General features: G+C 46.2%; 3 non-coding genes across 3 annotated transcripts; all 3 read left to right on the forward strand.

The window, feature by feature from the left end:
• Positions 1-11,128: 11,128 nt before the first annotated feature.
• Positions 11,129-11,201, forward strand: TRNAD-GUC (transfer RNA aspartic acid (anticodon GUC)). Its single transcript has one exon. It is a non-coding gene; the product is annotated as a tRNA-Asp (tRNA).
• Positions 11,202-12,597: 1,396 nt separating this feature from the next.
• On the forward strand, positions 12,598-12,670 carry TRNAD-GUC (transfer RNA aspartic acid (anticodon GUC)). The gene has a single exon. It is a non-coding gene; the product is annotated as a tRNA-Asp (tRNA).
• A 1,981-nt stretch (positions 12,671-14,651) lies between these two features.
• Positions 14,652-14,724, forward strand: TRNAD-GUC (transfer RNA aspartic acid (anticodon GUC)). Its single transcript has one exon. It is a non-coding gene; the product is annotated as a tRNA-Asp (tRNA).
• The last annotated feature ends 261 nt before the right edge of the window (positions 14,725-14,985 follow it).

Here is a 14,985-nt window from a genome sequence, read left to right on the forward strand (position 1 = left end):
GGTTGGTCGTTCGACCCCATCCGGGAGCGGTGTTGTGAGGTCTCAGATGTGACGTAAAAAGTCAAGGTTTTTACACAATACCTGACGAGCATTTAATTTTTGGGCTCCCGTGGCGCAATGGTTAGCGCGTTCAGCTGTTAATCGAAAGGTTGGTGGTTCGAGCCCACCCGGGAAAGGTGTTGTGGGGTCTCAAATGTAACGTAGAAAGCCAAAGTTTTTCCACAACACCTGACAACCATTTAATTTCTGAGCTTCCGTGGCTCAATGGTTAGCGCGTTCGGCTGTTAACCAATAGGTTGGTGGTTCGAGCCCATCCGGGAGCGGTGTTGTGAGGTCTCAGATGTGACGTAAAAAGTCAAGGTTTTTACACAATACCTGACGAGCATTAAACTTTTGGGCTTCCGTGGCGCAATGGTTAGCGCGTTCGGCTGTTAACCAATAGGTTGATGGTTCGAGCCCATCCGGGAGCGGTGTTGTGAGGTCTCAGATGTGACGTAGAAAGTCAAGTTTTTTGCACAATACCTGACGAGCATTTAGGTTTTGGGCTTCCGTGGCGCAATGGTTAGCGCGTTCGGCTGTTAAGCAATAGGTTGGTGGTTCGAGCCCATCCGGGAGCGGTGTTGTGAGGTCTCAGATGTGACGTAAAAAGTCAAGGTTTTCCACAATACCTGACAACCATTTAATTTCGGAGCTTCCGTGGCTCAAGGGTTAGCGCGTTCGGCTGTTAACCAATAGGTTGGTGGTTCGAGTCCACCCGGGAGCGGTGTTGTGGGATCTGAAATGTAACGTAGAAAGCCAAAGTTTTTGCACAATAAATGACGAGCATTTAACTTTTGGGCTTCCGTGGCGCAATGGTTAGCGCGTTCGGCTGTTAACCAATAGGTAGGTGGTTCGAGCCCACCCGAGAGCGGTGTTGTGGGATCTGAAATGTAACGTAGAGCGCATAGTTTTTGCACAATAAATGACGACCATTTAATTTTTGGGCTTCCGTGGCGCAATGGTTAGCGCGTTCGGCTGTTAACCAATAGGTTGGTGGTTCGAGCCCATCCGGGAGCGGTGTTGTGAGGTCTCAGATGTGACGTAAAAAGTCAAGGTTTTTACACAATACCTGACGAGCATTTAATTTTTGGGATTCCGTGGCGCAATGGTTAGCGCGTTCAGCTGTTAATCGAAAGGTTGGTGGTTCGAGCCCACCCGGGAGAGGTGTTGTGGGGTCTCAAATGTAACGTAGAAAGCCAAAGTTTTTCCACAACACCTGACAACCATTTTATTTCTGAGCTTCCGTGGCTCAATGGTTAGCGCGTTCGGCTGTTAACCAATAGGTTGGTGGTTCGAGCCCATCCGGGAGCGGTGTTGTGAGGTCTCAGATGTGACGTAAAAAGTCAAGGTTTTTACACAATACCTGACGAGCATTTAACTTTTGGGCTTCCGTGGCGCAATGGTTAGCGCGTTCGGCTGTTAACCAATAGGTTGGTGGTTCGAGCCCACCCGAGAGCGGTGTTGTGGGATTTGAAATGTAACGTAGAAAGCCATAGTTTTTGCACAATAAATGACGACCATTTAATTTTTGGGCTTCCGTGGCGCAATGGTTAGCGCGTTCGGCTGTTAACCAATAGGTTGGTCGTTCGACCCCATCCGGGAGCGGTGTTTTTGGATCTCAAATGTAACGTAAATAGCCAAAGTTTTTCCGCAATACCTGACGACCATTTTTTTTTGGGCGTCCGTGGCGCAATGGTTAGCGCGTTCGGCTGTTAACCGAAAGGTTGGTGGTTCGAGCCCATCCGGGAGCGGTGTTGTGAGGTCTCAGATAAGAAGTAAAAAGCCAAAGTTTTTCCACAATACCTGACAACCGTTTAATTTCTGAGCTTCCGTGGCTCAATGGTTAGCGCGTTCAGCTGTTAACCAATAGGTTGGTGGTTCGAGCCCACCCGGGAGCGGTGTTGTGTGATCTCAAGTGTGACGTAGAAAGCCAAAGTTTTTCCACAATACCTGACGACCATTTAATTTTTGGGCTTCCGTGGTGCAATGGTTAGCGCGTTCGGCTGTTAACCAATAGGTTGGTGGTTCGAGCCCATCCGGAAGCGGTGTTGTGAGGTCTCAGATGTGACGTAAAAAGTCAAGGTTTTCACACAATACCTGACGAGCATTTAATTTTTGGGCTTCCGTGGCACAATGGTTACCGCGTTCAGCTGTTAATCGAAAGGTTGGTGGTTCGAGCCCACCCGGGAGAGGTGTTGTGGGGTCTCAAATGTAACGTAGAAAGCCAAAGTTTTTCCACAATACCTGACAACAATTTAATTTCTGAGCTTCCGTGGCTCAATGGTTAGCGCGTTCGGCTGTTAACCAATAGGTTGGTGGTTCGAGCCCATCCGGGAGCGGTGTTGTGAGGTCTAAGATGTGACGTAAAAAGTCAAGGTTTTTACACAATACCTGACGAGCATTTAACTTTTGGGCTTCCGTGGCGCAATGGTTAGCGCGTTCGGCTGTTAACCAATAGGTTGGTGGTTCGAGCCCATCCGGGAGCGGTGTTGTGAGGTCTCAAATGTAACGTAGAAAGCCAAAGTTTTTCCACAATACCTGACAAACATTTAATTTCTGAGCTTCCGTGGCTCAATGGCTAGCGCGTTCGGCTGTTAACCAATAGGTTGGTGGTTTAAGCCCACCCGGGAGCGGTGTTGTGGGATCTCAAATGTAACGTAGAAAGCCAAAGTTTTTGCACAATAAATGACGACCATTTAATTTTTGGGCTTCCGTGGCGCAGTGGTTAGCGCGTTCGGCTGTTAACCAATAGGTTGGTGGTTCGACCCCTTCCGGGAGCGGTGTTTTGAGGTCTCAGATTTGACGTAAAAAGTCAAGGTTTTTACACAATACCTGACGAGCATTTAACTTTTGGGCTTCCGTGGCGCAATGGTTAGCGCGTTCGGCTGTTAACCAATAGGTTGGTGGTTCGAGCCCATCCGGGAGCGGTGTTGTGAGGTCTCAGATGTGACGTAAAAAGTCAAGGTTTTTACACAATACCTGACGAGCATTTAACTTTTGGGCTTCCGTGGCGCTATGTTTAGCGCGTTCGGCTGTTAACCAATAGGTTGGTGGTTCGAGCCCATCCGGGAGCGGTGTTGTGAGGTCTCAGATGTGACGTAAAAAGTCAAGGTTTTTACACAATACCTGACGAGCATTTAATTTTTGGGCTCCCGTGGCGCAAGGGTTAGCGCGTTCAGCTGTTAATCGAAAGGTTGGTGGTTCGAGCCCACCCGGGAAGGGTGTTGTGGGGTCTCAAATGTAACGTAGAAAGCCAAAGTTTTTCCACAATACCTGACGACCATTTAATTTTTGGGCTTCCGTGGCGCAATGGTTAGCACGTTCGGCTGTTAACCAATAGGATGGTGGTTCGAGCCCATCCGGGAGCCGTGTTGTGAGGTCTCAGATGTGACGTAAAAAGTCAAGGTTTTCCACAATACCTGACAACCATTTAATTTCGGAGCTTCCGTGGCTCAAGGGTTAGCGCGTTCGGCTGTTAACCAATAGGTTGGTGGTTCGAGCCCACCCGGGAGCGGTGTTGTGGGATCTGAAATGTAACGTAGAAAGCCAAAGTTTTTGCACAATAAATGACGACCATTTAATTTTTGGGCTTCCGTGGCGCAAAGGTTAGCGCGTTCGGCTGTTAACCAATAGGTTGGTGGTTCGACCCCATCCGGGAGCGGTGTTGTGAGGTCTCAGATGTGACGTAAAAAGTCAAGGTTTTTACATAATACCTGACGAGCATTTAACTTTTGGGCTTCCGTGGCGCCATGGTTAGCGCGTTCGGCTGTTAACCAATAGGTTGGTGGTTCGAGCCCATCCGGGAGCGGTGTTGTGAGGTCTCAGATGTGACGTAAAAAGTCAAGGTTTTCCACAATACCTGACAACCATTTAATTTCTGAGCTTCCGTGGCTCAATGGTTAGCGCGTTCGGCTGTTAACCAATAGGTTGGTGGTTCGACCCCATCCCGGAGCGGTGTTGTGAGGTCTCAGATGTGACGTAAAAAGTCAAGGTTATAAAGATGAAGGTTAATTTGTCTCACTTAATTTAAATTCGAATTTTTAACTAGCACTCTCGGCAACGGCCATATCTTAGGCCGAGTTACGTCGATTTTGAAAATGTTATTAAAAATCGAGGTACATTTTTATTTATTGTTCAATCGAGATGAAATCACTTTTAATGAGTGTTTTATTGGAATTAAGCTGAATTCGGTCAAAAATTTCTCCAGAAAAAAATGCATTCAAAAAAGTACCGAAAAAATCGCAGGTTTTTCTTCTTCAAGACACAAAATCCGTGAATACGATTTCTTATTGAAAATTGAATTTTAACAGTTTTTTGAATGAATATCGTAACATTGCTTGAATTAAAGCAAAAAGTATAAAAATAATGGTTTCAGTGGTTATATTTGAAAATAGTGTAGAAATACTCAAAATATGCTTCTTTGGCCGTGAAACGTCGATTTTGAAAATGTTATTAAAAATCGAGGTACATTTTTATTTATTGTCCTGACGAACATTTAATTTTTGGGCTTCCGTGGCTCAATGTTAGCGCGTTCGGCTGTTAATCGAAAGGTTGGTGGTTCGAGGCCATCCGGTAGCGGTGTTTTGGGATCTCAAATGTAACGTAAATAGCCAAAGTTTTTCCACAATACCTGACGACCATTTAATTTTTGGGCGTCCGTGGCGCAATGGTTAGCGCGTTCGGCTGTTAACCGAAAGGTGGTGGTTCGAGCCCAGCCGGGAGCGGTGTTGTGAGGTCTCAGATGTGAAGTAAAAAGACAAAGTTTTACCTCAATACCTGACGACCATTTAATATTTGGGCTTCCGTTGCGCAATGGTTAGCGCGTTCGGCTGTTAACCGAAAGTTTGGTGGTTCGAGCCCACCCGGGAGCGGTGTTGTGGGATCTCTAATGTAACGTAAAAAGCCAAAGTTTTTCCACAATACCTGACGACCATTTTTTTTGGGCGTCCGTGGCGCAATGGTTAGCGCGTTCGGCTGTTAACCGAAAGGTTGGTGGTTCGAGCCCATCCGGGAGCGGTGTTGTGACGTCTCAGATGTTACGTAAAATGTCAGAGTTTTTCCACAATACCTGACGAACATTTAATTTTTGGGCTTCCGTGGCGCAATAATTAGCGCGTCCAGCTGTTAATCGAAAGGTTGGTGGTTCGAGCCCACCCGGGAGCGGTGTTGTGTGATCTCAAATGTAACGTAGAAAGCCAAAGTTTTTCCACAATACCTGACTACCATTTAATTTTTGGGCTTCCATGGCGCAATGGTTAGCGCGTTCGGCTGTTAACCGAAAGGATGGTGGTTCGAGCCCACCTGGGAGAGGTGTTGTAGGGTCTCAGATGTAACGTAAAAAGTCATAACTTATTGTTGTGTGTTTGTACGACTACACAGGAGTTGATACTTTAAAACTATGGTTTTATTTACAATGATTTATACATGATCGAGGTCCGAGATAGACTGAATTTTTAACACAGAGAGGGGGCCTTTTTATACACGAGAGATTAGATAAATAATAGACATTAAGCTAATATGGGGCTGTTCATAAACTGGCCTACTAATAATACAAAGCATAATGTCACATCCCCTTTTTTTATACAAATAAGAATGCGTTTTATAAATTTAACTTAGTCGATGGCCTTGAGATTCTTCCGGATCGTGTTACTGTCCCTTTGTCGTCTTTTGGCAATTTGCTTCTTGTCTTCCTCTTATTCGTACTTTCCGGTGACCTCGTGGTATTGGACTCAGATGGATCAGCTCGCAAGATCTCTCTGTCGGTATCTTGAATGTTTTCAGCATTGCATGGATGATTGTCGTGGGCTGGCTCAGAGACAGGTTCCTCTCGATCAATGATGTTTGGTGGATCTATGACGTCCTCTGGGCCAATACTTGATTCCGGAGTGAAAGACTTGATTCCGTGATTTTGATGACTGTCCGGTAGGGGAACTAGATGGAACCGGTTTCTTCGAATCCTTCCTTTAGACGTCTCGATTATATATGATCGGGGCTCCTCTGCTTTCTCGACAACGGTTCCTTCTTTGCGTAAATCGGTTATCCATACCCTTTTCCCAAGATCTAATTTGTGTAGCTCTCTGACTCTATGGCGTTGGTCGTAATTTCGTTTGAGTTTTTTTCTGCGTTAGTGATGTTTCTTTGATACGTTCTGCTGATAAGATCGTCGGGACAAGCATGTTTGACGGTAATGGGAGCGTTGTTCGGAGATGGCGACTCATAAGCATTTGTGCTGGACTGAAACCATTGGACGTCGGTGTAGATCGGTACGCCAAGAGTGCCAAAGGGATGTTGTCAGATTTCTTTAAAATGGATTTCGCTGTCTTTACTGCTGCTTCTGCGAACCCATTACTTTGAGGATATCTTGGGCTGCTCGTGATAGATCGAAATCCATATTTCTTGGAGAATGCGATGAATTCCAAGGTTCTTGTCGCTGATAAATTAGTGCCATTATCGCTGCGGACCACCTCTGGAATTCCGTGTCGTGCAAATATATCTTCGATGATCTCGATGACAGTTTTTGTAGTTTGATCTTTCATTCGAGCCAATTCCAGATATTTTGAGTAGTAGTCCATCATGACCAGGTACCATTTTCCCCCATGATGTAGCATATCTATGGCAACTGCTTGCCATGGTCGTTCGGGTAAGCTTGTTGGCTTTAAGGGCTCATGAAAGTTGACTGATTCTTTGAGTCATCGTTCGCATCTTTTCACCTTATCTTCGATTTCCCGTGAAATTCCAGGCCACCAGACGGATTGTTTGGCTCTTTCTCGACATTTGACGATTCCCATGTGAACTTGATGAATTCGATCCATTATTTCTGGACGCATGGAACTTGGAATGAGCAGTCTGCTGCCTTTCATGATGATTCCGTCTTGGATGGTGATTTCATGCCTGTAGCTGAAGTAGTCATTACAACTACTGTGTACGCGTTTTTTCTCCGGCCATCCATGTTCGAGGTAACGTTGTAATGTTCTGCATGTAGCATCTTCCTGTTGTTTATGAAGAATTTCCGCAAGCTTTGGATCTGTAGTGGGTAGGTTCATCATTACTAACTGTACGTGAGCAGAAATTTCTTGTTGTAGCTCGTTGTCGTCAACGTCTATCAACGGAGCTCTAGACAATGTATCAGCGGCAACTAAGGATTTTCCAGGCACGTAGGAGACCTTGTACGAGAATCGCATCATGCGTAGACGTAGCCTTTGCAGTCTCGGAGATAAATCGTCCAGTTGTTTCGAATGCAATATGGAAACAAGGGGCTGATGATCAGTTTCTAGCTTTATTGTTATACCCGTTATGAAATCCTCAAATCGCTGGCATGCCCACGTTAATGCATACGCCTCCTTCTCGATCTGCGCATAGCGTTGTTCTGTCGAGGATAACGTCTTCGAGGCATAGGCAATGACTTTGTAAGTTCCATTGGCTTGTTCTTGTCGAAGTATTGCTCCAATCCCATAGCTTGACGCATCGGCGGATACTACTGTTGGCTTCCTCAGATCGAAGATACCCAAAACAGGCTTGCTTGTGAGCGTCGTCTTGAGGTATTTGAAGGCCATTTCTTGACTTGGGCCCCAAATCCAGCTGTTCTTGGTGCACAATAGACTACTTAGTGGTTTAAGCTGCTCGGCCATTCGGGGAATGAACTTTCCAAGATAATTTACCATTCCTAATAGACGACGTAGCTCTGCGACATCAGATGGTGATTTTATCTCGACTATGGCTCGAACCTTCTCCTCGTCTGGACTGATCCCGGCACTGTCTATTACGTGCCCCAAAAACTTGATCCTTTTGACTCCAAAGAGGCATTTCCTTTCATTGAGCGTGACTCCTTGGTCTTTCAATCTTTCGAGAACTTCCTTTAGGTTTTCATCATGTTCGGCCATGTCCTTGCCCCATACTAGAATGTCGTCCTGATGACAAACTGTGTTCTTGACGCCTTCAATATACGAAGACATTTGGCTTTGGTAGTGCTCGGATGCAGATGTTAAACCAAAGGGCAGGCAATTGCAGCAATATCTTCCAAATGGCGTCATGAAAGTCGTTAGTAATATGGAGTCCGGATGTAGCGGTATCTGCCAATAACCGGAATTACAATCAAGTTTTGAGAAGATCTCGGCTCCAGCCAGTCGTCCAAGCGTATGGTCTACAGCCGGTATCTGGTACCGTTCACGTTGTACGTAGTTATTCAGTTGCGTATAATCCACGCATATCCTTAATTCGCCAGAATCCTTTCTCACGACCACCATGGGAGCGCACCAGTCTGTGGGGTCCTCGACTCTCCGGATTACTCCCAAGTCCACCATTCGTTTCAATTCAGCTTCGACTTGTGACATCAAAGGAATCGCAACTCGACGTGGAGTCGTCACTGCATACGGTACTGCGTTCGGTTTCAGCTTCAGTTTGTAGCTTCGTTTGACTCGTCCTAAGCCGGTAAATAGTTGAGGATAATGGTCCTTTGGTCTTATACTCGTCTCCGTGAGTTGCAGCTCATCGATTCTTTGAACTATTTTCAGGTCTTCACTTGCTCTGAGGCTTAGAAGTGGAACTTGCAATTGGTCGATGACATAGACCTTGTCATGGATGGTGGTATCTCTACTTGACAGGTAGGCTTCAATGAAACCTTTGCAGTTAATCAAGGTCTTCCCTGGTCCAAACAGACGTCGGTCAGATTTATTCAGTGCTAAGTCTTGAAATTTCGCCTTGTATAGCTAGTCTGGTAATACGCAAACGTCCGCGCCGGTATCTATCTTGAATTGAACTTGTTTTGCATTAATCCTAATGTTTACCATCCAACGATCTTGTATCTCGTCGCTGCTGACTTTTCCCAAGAACGTATCCATTGGCGTTGAGTCATCTTCATCCACAGAGATCATTTGCGATGTGACCTCACGATTGTAGTTGGTGGTTGACCTTTGACACACACGCTCGTAGCGGCCAATCTTCTTACACTTCCTGCAAACTGCTCTATATGCTGGGCATCGCTCTCGATTGTGTTTCTCGAATATTCCGCATTTCTTGCAGGTATCTGAAGTAACCTTTTGATCGCGTTGAATTGGTCTTGAAGGATGAGTTGCTCTTGGTCGCCTGTTCTCCTTCGTCTGAGAGGTGTTTCGAGAGCCAAGCTTTTCGACAACAGCCGGAGTTCCGTTTTTATAACTTCCTGCGTTTAATTCTTGTTGTTGTCGGCGAACTTCTTCGGCATGGCGGGCGGTTGAGATCGCTTTCTCCAGTGTAAGGTTTCCGTCTAATTGCATTTTTTCCGACAGGGCTTTGTCTCGCACCCAGACTACTATTCGGTCTCTCAGCAATTCGTCTTGGAGAGTTCCGTAGGCACATTTCTCAATCTGGGCTCGACACGCGGTGATAAACTCTTCTACCGGTTCGCCATCTTGCTGAACTCGTGAGTTGAAGGTTGCTCGCTCGTAGATAACGTTCCTCCGGAGAATGAAATGTCCTTCGAATTTATTCATAACGACATTGAAGTCAGACTTCTCTGCATCGGTGGGAAACGTAAATGACAAGAATACGTCATCAGCTTTGTCGCCCATCATGTATATTAACGCGTTGACTTGTTCCTCTCCTGTCTTGGAACTAAGACCGGACGCGGATCTGAATCTCTCGAACCTCCTCCTCCATCGGGGCCACTCATTGGAATTCGAAAAGTTGAATTGGCAAGGCGGTTGCACTTGAAAGGCTGCGGCGTTCTGCATTTTCCGTGTCGAGGTAGACCGCAAATCTAGTCGATTACTGATTAACGAATTAAAGCTAACCGTGATATCGCGCGACTAAATACCACATTAACGAACTTCTGACACCATGTTGTGTGTTTGTACGACTACACAGGAGTTGATACTTTAAAACTATGGTTTTATTTACAATGATTTATACATGATCGAGGTCCGAGATAGACTGAATTTTTAACACAGAGAGGGGGCCTTTTTATACAAGAGAGATTAGATAAATAATAGACATTAAGCTAATATGGGGCTGTTCATAAACTGGCCTACTAATAATACAAAGCATAATGTCACACTTATCCACAAAACCTAACAACCATTTAATTTCTGAGCTTCTGTGGCTCAATGGTTAGCGCGTTCGGCTGTTGACCAATTGGTTGGTGGTTCGAGCCTATCCGGGAGAAGTGTTGTGACGTCTCAGATGTAACGTAAAATGTCTGAGTTTTTCCACAATACCTGACGAACATTTAATTTTTGGGCTTGCGTGGCGCAATGGTTAGCGCGTTCAGCTGTTAATCGAAAGGTTGGTGGTTCGAGCCCACCCGGGAGAGGTGTTGTGAGGTCTCAGATGAAGCGTGAAAAGTCAAACTTTTTCCATAATACGTGATAACCATTTTTTTTCTGATCTTTCGTGGCTCAATGGTTAGCGCGTTCGGCTGTTAACCAATAGCTTGGTGGTTCGAGCCCACCCGGGAGCGGTGTTTTTGGATCTCAAATGTAACGTAAATAGCCAAAGTTTTTCCGCAATACCTGACGACCATTTTTTTGGGCGTCCGTGGCGCAATGGTTAGCGCGTTCGGCTGTTAACCGAAAGGTTGGTGGTTCGAGCCCACCCGGGAGCGGTGTTTTTGGATCTCAAATGTAACGTAAATAGCCAAAGTTTTTCCGCAATACCTGACGACCATTTTTTTTGGGCTTCAGTGGCGCAATGGTCAGCGCGTTCAGCTGTTAACCGAAAGGTTGGTGGTTCGAGCCCAAACGAGAGCGGTTTTGTGGGGTCTCAGATGTAGCTTGAAAAGTCGTAACTTTTCATCAATACCTGACAACCATTTAATTTCTGAGCTTCCGTGGCTCAATGGTTAGCGCGTTCGGCTGTTAACCTATAGGTCGGAGGTTCTAGCCCATCCGGGAGCGGTGTTGTGATGTCTCAGATGTAACGTAAAATGTCAGAGTTTTTCCACAATACCTGACGAACATTTAATTTTTGGGCTTCCGTGGCGCAATGGTTAGCGCGTTCAGCTGTTAATCGAAAGGTTGGTGGTTCGAGCCCACCCGGAAGAGGTGTTGTGGGGTCTCAGATGTAGCGTAAAAAGTCAAAACTTTTCCACAATACGTGACAACCATTTAATTTCTGAGCTTCCGTGGCTCAATGGTTAGCGCGTTCGGCTGTCAATCGAAAGGTTGGTGGTTCGATCCCATCCGGGAGCGGTGTTGTGAGGTCTCGTATGTGAAGTAAAAAGTCATAGTTTTACCTCAATACCTGACGAAAATTTAATTTTTGGGCTTCCGTGGCGCAATGGTTAGCGCGTTCAGCTGTTAATCGAAAGGTTGGTGGTTCGAGCCCACCCGGGAGAGGTGTTGTGAGGTCTCAGATGTAGCGTGAAAAGTCAAACTTTTTCCATAATACGTGATAACCATTTATTTTCTGATCTTTCGTGGCTCAATGGTTAGCGCGTTCGGCTGTTAACCAATAGCTTGGTGGTTCGAGCCCACCCGGGAGCGGTGTTTTTGGATCTCAAATGTAACGTAAATAGCCAAAGTTTTTCTACAATATCTGACGACCATTTAATTTTTGGGCTTCCGTGGCGCAATGGTTAGTGCGTTCAGCTGTTAACCGAAAGGTTGGTGATTCGAGCCCAAACGAGAGAGGATTTGTGGGGTCTCAGATGTAGCGTGAAAAGTCGTAACTTTTCAACAATACCTGACAACCATTTAATTTTTGGGCGTCCGTGGCGCAATGGCTAGCGCGTTCGGCTGTTAACCGAAAGGTTGGTGGTTCGAGCCCATCCGGGAGCGGTGTTGTGACGTCTCAGATGTTACGTAAAATGTCAGAGTTTTTCCACAATACCTGACGAACATTTAATTTTTGGGCTTCCGTGGCGCAGTAATTAGCGCGTCCAGCTCTTAATCGAAAGGTTGGTGGTTTGAGCCCACCCGGAAGAGGTGTTGTGGGGTCTCAGATGTAGCGTTAAAAGTCAAAACTTTTCCACAATACGTGACAACCATTTAATTTCTGATCTTCCGTGGCTCAATGGTTAGCGCGTTCGGCTGTTAACCAATAGGTTGGTGGTTCGAGCCCACCCGGGAGCGGTGTTTTTGGATCTCAAATGTAACGTAAATAGCCAAAGTTTTTCCACAATACCTGACGACCATTTAATTTTTGGGCGTCCGTGGCGAATGGTTAGCGCGTTCGGCTGTTAACCGAAAGGTTGGTGGTTCGAGCCCATCCGGGAGCGGTGTTGTGAGGTCTCAGATGAGAAGTAAAAAGTCAAGGTTTTACCTCAATACCTGACGAAAATTTAATTTTTGGGCTTCAGTGGCGCAATGGTCAGCGCGTTCAGCTGTTAACCGAAAGGTTGGTGGTTCGAGCCCTCCCGGGAGCGGTGTTGTGACGTCTCAGATGTAACGTAAAATGTCAGAGTTTTTCCACAACACCTGACGAACATTTAACTTTTGGGCTTCTGTGGCGCAATGGTTAGCGCAAACAGCTGTTAATCGAAGGGTTGGTGGTTCGAGCCCGCCCGGAAGAGGTGTTGTGGGGTCTCAGATGTAACGTAAAATGTCAAAACTTTTCCACAATACGTGACAACCATTTAATTTCTGAGCTTCCGTGGCTCAATGGTTAGCGCGTTCGGCTGTCAATCGAAAGGTTGGTGGTTCGAGCCCATCCGGGAGCGGTGTTGTGAGGTCTCGGATGTGAAGTAAAAAGTCAAAGTTTTACCTCAATACCTGACGAAAATTTAATTTTTGGGCTTCAGTGGCGCAATGGTCAGCGCGTTCAGCTGTTAACCGAAAGGTTGGTGGTTCGAGCCCTCCCGGGAGCGGTGTTGTGACGTCTCAGATGTAACGTAAAATGTCAGAGTTTTTCCACAATACCTGACGAGCATTTAATTTTTGGGCTTCCGTGGCGCAATGGCTAGCGCGTTCGGCTGTTAACCGAAAGGTTGGTGGTTCGAGCCCATCCGGGAGCGGTGTTGTGACGTCTCAGATGTTACGTAAAATGTCAGAGTTTTTCCACAATACCTGACGAACATTTAATTTTTGGCCTTCCGTGGCGCAATAATTAGCGCGTCGAGCACTTAATCGAAAGGTTGGTGGTTCGAGCCCACCGGAAGAGGTGTTGTGGGGTCTCAGATGTAACGTAAAATGTCAGAGTTTTTCCACAATACCTGACGAACATTTAATTTTTGGGCTTCCGTGGCGCAATGGTTAGCGCGTTCAGCTGTTAATCGAAAGGTTGGTATTCGAGCCCACCCGGGAGAGTTGTTGTGAGGTCTCAGATGAAGCGTGAAAAGTCAAACTTTTTCCATAATACGTGATAACCATTTGTTTTCTGATCTTTCGTGGCTCAATGGTTAGCGCGTTCGGCTGTTAACCAATAGCTTGGTGGTTCGAGCCCACCCGGGAGCGGTGTTTTTGGATCTCAAATGTAACGTAAATAGCCAAAGTTTTTCCGCAATACCTGACGACCATTTTTCTTGGGCGTCCGTGGCGCAATGGTTAGCGCGTTCGGCTGTTAACCGAAAGGTTGGTGGTTCGAGCCCATCCAGGAGCGGTGTTGTGAGGCCTCAGATGTGAAGTAAAAAGTCAAAGTTTTACCTCAATACCTGACGAAAATTTAATTTTTGGGCTTCAGTGGCGCAATGGTTAGCGCGTTCGGCTATTAACCAATAGGTTGGTGGTTCAAGCCCATCCGGGAGAAGTGTTGTGACGTCTCAGATGTAACGTAAAATGTCGGAGTTTTTCCACAATACCTGACGAACATTTAATTTTTGGGCTTCAGTGGCGCAATGGTCAGCGCGTTCAGCTGTTAACCGAAAGGTTGGTGGTTCGAGCCCAAACGAGAGCGGTTTTGTGGGGTCTCAGATGTAGCTTGAAAAGTCGTAACTTTTCAACAATACCTGACAACCATTTAATTTTTGGGCGTCCGTGGCGCAATGGCTAGCGCGTTCGGCTGTTAACCGAAAGGTCGGTGGTTCGAGCCCATCCGGGAGCGGTGTTGTGACGTCTCAGATGTTACGTAAAATGTCAAAGTTTTACCTCAATACCTGACGAAAATTTAATTTTTGGGCTTCAGTGGCGCAATGGTTAGCGCGTTCGGCTATTAACCAATAGGTTGGTGGTTCGAGCCCATCCGGGAGAAGTGTTGTGACGTCTCAGATGTAACGTAAAATGTCGGAGTTTTTCCACAATACCTGACGAACATTTAATTTTTGGGCTTCAGTGGCGCAATGGTCAGCGCGTTCAGCTGTTAACCGAAAGGTTGGTGGTTCGAGCCCAAACGAGAGCGGTTTTGTGGGGTCTCAGATGTAGCTTGAAAAGTCGTAACTTTTCATCAATACCTGACAACCATTTAATTTCTGAGCTTCCGTGGCTCAATGGTTAGCGCGTTCGGCTGTTAACCTATAGGTCGGAGGTTCTAGCCCATCCGGGAGCGGTGTTGTGATGTCTCAGATGTAACGTAAAATGTCAGAGTTTTTCCACAATACCTGACGAACATTTAATTTTTGGGCTTCCGTGGCGCAATGGTTAGCGCGTTCAGCTGTTAATCGAAAGGTTGGTGGTTCGAGCCCACCCGGAAGAGGTGTTGTGGGGTCTCAGATGTAGCGTAAAAAGTCAAAACTTTTCCACAATACGTGACAACCATTTAATTTCTGAGCTTCCGTGGCTCAATGGTTAGCGCGTTCGGCTGTCAATCGAAAGGTTGGTGGTTCGATCCCATCCGGGAGCGGTGTTGTGAGGTCTCGTATGTGAAGTAAAAAGTCATAGTTTTACCTCAATACCTGACGAAAATTTAATTTTTGGGCTTCCGTGGCGCAATGGTTAGCGCGTTCAGCTGTTAATCGAAAGGTTGGTGGTTCGAGCCCACCCGGGAGAGGTGTTGTGAGGTCTCAGATGTAGCGTGAAAAGTCAAACTTTTTCCATAATACGTGATAACCATTTATTTTCTGATCTTTCGTGGCTCAATGGTTAGCGCGTTCGGCTGTTAACC

This window comes from Phalangium opilio, unplaced genomic scaffold (genome assembly GCF_054372755.1).
Source record: "Phalangium opilio isolate 3A_F unplaced genomic scaffold, DU_Popi_V2 ptg000056l_1, whole genome shotgun sequence".
Taxonomy (NCBI): domain Eukaryota; kingdom Metazoa; phylum Arthropoda; class Arachnida; order Opiliones; family Phalangiidae; genus Phalangium; species Phalangium opilio.